We start from the raw sequence: 5578 nt of genomic DNA on the forward strand, positions 1-5578 counted from the left end.
GCGGGAAGATTGTAAACAGAAAGACTAATCCTTGTGTTTTTTAATTAGTGCAGACAGATGATTTGAGACAGGATCTTTTCCTGGAGGTATTGTTGATTATTAAAGGAAATACTGTTGAATGACATACATTTTATTTATTTTTAAAACTGTCTCTAAGCCTGGCTCCAAATTCACTGAGCCACTTAACTGCCCTCTGCACCGAACTTTGCATAAAGAAAATTAGTGTAATATTAGCCATTTAAAATGTACAAGATGGACTATTCAAAGTAGAATATTTTGTGAAGCAGGATTTTTGGTAAAGTGCTTACTGTGTTTTCCTATTGTCTTAACTCATAAAACCCTTATTCTAACCCTATAAAAATGGATACCTTTTACATCCTTTTCATTTCCCAACATACCTTCCTCAGTATCCCTTCATAATAAAGGGGCCAGTTCTGCAAAACTAACCAAATAAATTGTCTGATGTATGTTGTCCAATTCTTTGTAAAATTTTTTTACCATGATGGCTTTTATAAAATATGTCAGGGGATAGCTAGATAACTCAAGAGATTGAGAGCCAGGTCTGGAGACAGGATGTCCTGGGTTCAAATGTCACCTCAGATACTTCCTAGCTATAAGACCTTAAGCAAGTCACTTAACCACCATTCCCTAGCCCTTACCACTCTTCTGCTTTCAAACCAATACAAACTCTTGATTCTAAGATGGAAGGTCAGTGTAACAGGAAGGGATTGAAACTGCATTGCTGATTTTATCTCTTCTAAGCACCAAGGATAAGAAATTCTCATCAAAGACAACCTGTCCTGCCTATGTAATCTCTACTTGAACTGATGGAAATGAGGCAGTTCTAGGAGTAAAGTGAAACTCTGCCTCTGGCACTTGGATCATGGGTAAATCATTTAATATCTGAGCCAGTTTCCTCTTATGTAAAAAAATATAATATCTATATAGGCTATGGTGCAGGTTAAAGCAGGTAATTTATCAAAGGCACCATGAATGCTATTTTTCACTCATTAGATGCAAGCTTCTCTGGACCAAAAAATATTTATCCTTATACCCCAAGATGATTGTGGGATGAGGCTTTCCAGAGCCCATAAGCACTTCTGGACACAACTAGCTGCTAGACTTCTTCTGAAGCTCTAAGACGACTTTTATCATTGTACAATTGAGGAAAATGAGGCAGATTTAAAGGACTTGTCCAAAATATGTACAGAGGTTCCCCAGGGCACCACTCTACAGTCCACCCCACTTTCTATTCTTTTTATCCATTTGTTACACAGACCATATCCTTTTCCTTGGGCAATCCTGATGTTTAAGATGAATTAAACATTCACAAAATTGTCCATTAATGGCATCTTAAGGCAGGTGTCTAGCCTATACTTTCAGCAGAATAGTTGACATCCAACTAAGTTGACAAGACTGCTGGCATCAGAACTATTCTTCCCTCATTCCTTTGAGCTTTCTATTATACCCTCCATTGATTTAAGTTGATACAATTGGCTCAAGGGAGCCTTAAGAACTTATAAAATGAAAGGTAAATATTATAGACTATGTAAATTAGGTTATTCATTTATGGGCTAGGTAATTATTCTTCCATGCCATCATGGCTTTAATTGCTCTCCAAACAAGATACCAGATAACATATTAAGGAATAAAGACAGACCATCATGTCAGATAGAAAACCCAGTTTTATTTGTAGGTTTCAACACTTGAGCTTTTTAAAAAATATCAATCTGGGACTTCCAGGCACCATTGATCTCTATTTTTAGGTGTGACTATGAACTGGTAAGCTAACTCTGCCACTTTGAAATCAGTTTCAGACCAATACATGTTGCCCCTAATCAAAATGGTCACATCACACAACTACCACTTTAGAACTGATATATTCAAAGTCTAAATCATTTACCTCAAACTATTTTTATAGAACTATCCCAAGGTCAAAAAGGTCTAGTAAATTGGCAAATCTGAGTTATACCTTTTTGTCACACTTCCATTCCAAAATGCCTATCAAAAATAAAAAAGTATAAAAACTCTTTATATTACCCACAAAAATATTCACATAAAGAAGCAATAGCTTGTTCAGTCATCTCTTGTATTCCCCTATTCAATCTAGACTGCCACAATTGGGCAGGAAGAAAGCGCGAGGAAATTTTTTCTGGCACCTTTTAAGTATAAACCTTAAAAGCAGACATAGCTGCTCCAGGTCTGTCAGAGATGCATAAATGATAAATTCAATATGACATCTACAGAATAGGGAAGCTGCTCCATGCCTTTTATTTCTTCAAAACAGGTTAACTGATAGTTATGACTTGTCAATCCTCCTCCTCTATTTACATAAGAGAATAATTTCTCAAGTTTTCTCAACCTTTGAACTTTTCCCTATTCAGTTAACATGCATTAAAAAAACTCACTTCCACTTTTCACTATTAAAATCTGGTTTAACAGTCTACTCAGCTAGTGATTATGCTCATTTCTACTCCCTTTTCATTCAACCTATCTTTTCCATATATTGTCATCCCTCATGATTTCATTTCTAAGAGAAATTAAGCATAAAATACGCATACATTTAATATTTACAATCTCTCAACAATTGCCCTTTACATGATCTGAAACTAGACATCTTCCTTTTTTACTATTTTCTATATACCAGGGGTATTTGATCTCCCTGCTGCATGAAGATAAAACAACCTGGATTTAGGTGGTTGATAAATAAGCTCAGTCAATACCCAGCTTCCAATGGTTTTACATGGTTTCACTTTATTCAGTTTGGATGTAATCTCTTCCAGAGTTAACTCTACTTCAGCTTGTAGATGAAAGGAAAATGTAGAAAGGTCCACTTCATATTGTTGGCACATTTGTGGGTATCTCTTCCCTTATTCAACTCAGGTTTAACTAGCACACAGAATTTAGATTCCAGTTTCACAAGTAGTCAACTGTAGAAAAGTCTATCTGAAGAGTCATATGTTGAAAAGTAACCTAAGACCAGGTAATGATCTCTACAATGATCCTTGAGGTACAAGTTACTGTAATTTGAGTTTAAAAAACATTAGACCAAGAGGAATTCTCTCAAGTGGGTTTAAATGCGTTTTATTTTAGACAACCTACATGACATGTTTTTAAAAACAATGCCTCCACTCCAAATAAATCAGGTCAAAAATAAATGAATAAAGCTCAAGATGATATCAGTCCAAATTTGTCCAAGTCCTGGTGTTGTGTAGATGACAAAAAGCAGCAGCCAGTTATGATGACAGGTGATCCAAAGTAATCAGCTGAATTTGTTACTGCAATAAAGAAGAGGGGTTAATAAGCTTTTCCCCGATATAAAACAGACACTACAGATCCTACTTCTCTCATGTAAATGTATTCCTCTATTCAATCTGGGCTGCCACAGAGACAGACAGAAAGCTCGAGGACTTCTCTTTGGCACCCTAGTGCAAACCAGTGAACAACCGCAACTTGTTCAAGGTCTATCAGTGGATGCATGGAAGTGAGTGATTCAAAGCTCATCTAACTCCTGATGGAACAAAATTTTAAAACATATTGGCTTTACCCCTATGGCTCTCAATAAGCTACCCTTTTCAGCCAAGCTTTTCAAACTTCCAGCCTCTCACTAAGAGACTGTTTACTGGCCCTTTCTGAACCACTTCTGGTCCCTCACCCTTAAGTCTACCAATTAAGAGCTCTGCATTTCTAGTTGTTCCAAGAATTTTGTTGGGATTTTCTCCCCAGTGTAGGGAGGGAAAACAATACACATTAATTGAAAAATAAAAACTAAATCAAAAGTCCAACATTTCATCTCCTGTCATATTAAGATATTTTCCCAACCACTCCAACACATTCATCTTTACTTCTTCCAAACTTATTACCAGTATAGGTCTCTATTACAGTAACCTTTTATTTAACTTCTCATGTCTATGCCACTTATCAGCCTATAGGCTTATGCTCATGTCAAAAAGTTCAATTTTCTTAGTTTTCTCACCTGTAAACCAAGGTTAATCAGAGTAACCCTTTCAAAACTACAATACAAAAGTGGATTCTGAATTCCTTGTATCCCCCTCCCCAAACTTGCTGGTGCACTGCACATAAGACACTTCAAGGAATGTGTTGACCCGATTTTACAATTTTGCAAAAGAACATTTTCTTAGTTAAACTGTTAAAAAAAAAAAAAAGTCTAGACCCTAAGACATGCTGATCATTGCTAATGAAATGTAGCAGTGCAAATTTAAACAAAGGTATATACCCCAAAGACCTGTATATGGAAATTACTTTATAAAGACAGAGCCATGCCTAAATGCAGGAGATCCTAGGTTCAAATTGGATCTCAGCCAGTTCCTATTGCTGCGACCTGGTCAAGGGACTTAACCTCCATTGCTTAGCTCTTACCAGTCTTCTGACTAGTAATCATTACTTGGTACTGATTCCAACACAGAACTTAAGGGTTTTAAAAAAAATAGATATTTCATAGCTCATCTAAAAACTAAGCTTTGTTACAAAATTAAGAAAAATTTTGAACAAAAAGAAAAAAAAAGACTAAGATATCAATGAGAAGAACATTATAAACTTTTCTGATGTTTATATTTTCCAAATCTAAGTCACAACACTCTATTATCTACTTTCAGACAGATGGGGATTTTTAAATTTCTTGTTCATAGAAACAAAATACTCCATTCTTACTTACACATTTCTCCATTTCTAAACCATCCTTAAAGAAAATCATATATGGGGTCACACCATCCTCACGGAAATCCAAGAGAGCCACCATGCCATCTGGATTCATGTTTTCACCTATGAAGAACTTGTAGGGAAAAGATAAGCAACAAAAGTCACCATGTATATAATTTTATCACCAGGATGATACAAAGACACTGAGATTCCATATCTTTCAGTTCCCCACCCCCTTCCAATTCTAAATTCAGGGCTAGCCTCTCCATTCTATTCATGTTCATTCTAAGTAAAAAATAAGAAAGGAGGGGAGGGGAATAGGATGGAGGGGGAGGATCACCAATAACAAAAGCACAGTTGGATTTCCAGCAAGGATGCCTTTAAGGAGTAACAGATTTCGGAAGGCAAAGGTTCTAGGAACAAGTTATTTTGCTTGGATAGAATGTTGCCATTCCTATTGTTAAAATATCTAAGTGCCTTTAGTAAACTACAACCCCCCAAATAACTGATGTCAATTTTATGATCAAAGCTCCTGGGATGCAGTTTGGGGGAACTGGTGCCCCCAATAATTTGAATCTCCAAAGTGAAAACATTCCACAAGCTAGCAAACTATGCACAGATTCCAAAATACCAAAGTGGTCACAAACCACTTTTAATCAACTTGGGAAAGGGCAGTTACATTGTTATATTCCTTTGATTGCAACATCAAGATATTTACCTGATAGTTATTAAAATTAGCAAGGATATGTTTGATTTGTTCTGTAGCTCCCGTCATAAAAGGTTTTACTCTATCTGGCTTCTGTTCTTCAAGTCTGCCTTTGATTCTAAAACAAAAGGTATAATTTAGTTTTTCTAAAATACTGAATTCTAAGAATGAGAATAAATGAAATATTCTTAAAATTAACAGCCACCCCCCCCC

At 36.0% G+C, this 5578-nt stretch overlaps 1 long non-coding RNA gene and 2 other non-coding genes across 3 annotated transcripts; all 3 read right to left on the bottom strand.

Moving 5' to 3' along the window:
- Nucleotides 1-2085: 2085 nt before the first annotated feature.
- Nucleotides 2086-2217, bottom strand: LOC123243471. The gene has a single exon (XR_006505993.1). It is a non-coding gene; the product is annotated as a small nucleolar RNA SNORA31 (small nucleolar RNA).
- Nucleotides 2218-3068: 851 nt separating this feature from the next.
- LOC123240064 lies at nucleotides 3069-5489 on the bottom strand. The gene is made up of 3 exons (XR_006505758.1): nucleotides 5378-5489; nucleotides 4676-4792; nucleotides 3069-3278 (listed from the first exon to the last, which is right to left on the bottom strand). It is a non-coding gene; the product is annotated as an uncharacterized LOC123240064 (long non-coding RNA).
- LOC123243469 lies at nucleotides 3354-3480 on the bottom strand. Its single transcript, XR_006505991.1, has one exon. It is a non-coding gene; the product is annotated as a small nucleolar RNA SNORA31 (small nucleolar RNA).
- Nucleotides 5490-5578: the final 89 nt, after the last annotated feature.

The sequence above is a fragment of the Gracilinanus agilis genome, chromosome 3 (assembly GCF_016433145.1).
Source record: "Gracilinanus agilis isolate LMUSP501 chromosome 3, AgileGrace, whole genome shotgun sequence".
Classification (NCBI taxonomy): Eukaryota; Metazoa; Chordata; class Mammalia; order Didelphimorphia; family Didelphidae; genus Gracilinanus; species Gracilinanus agilis.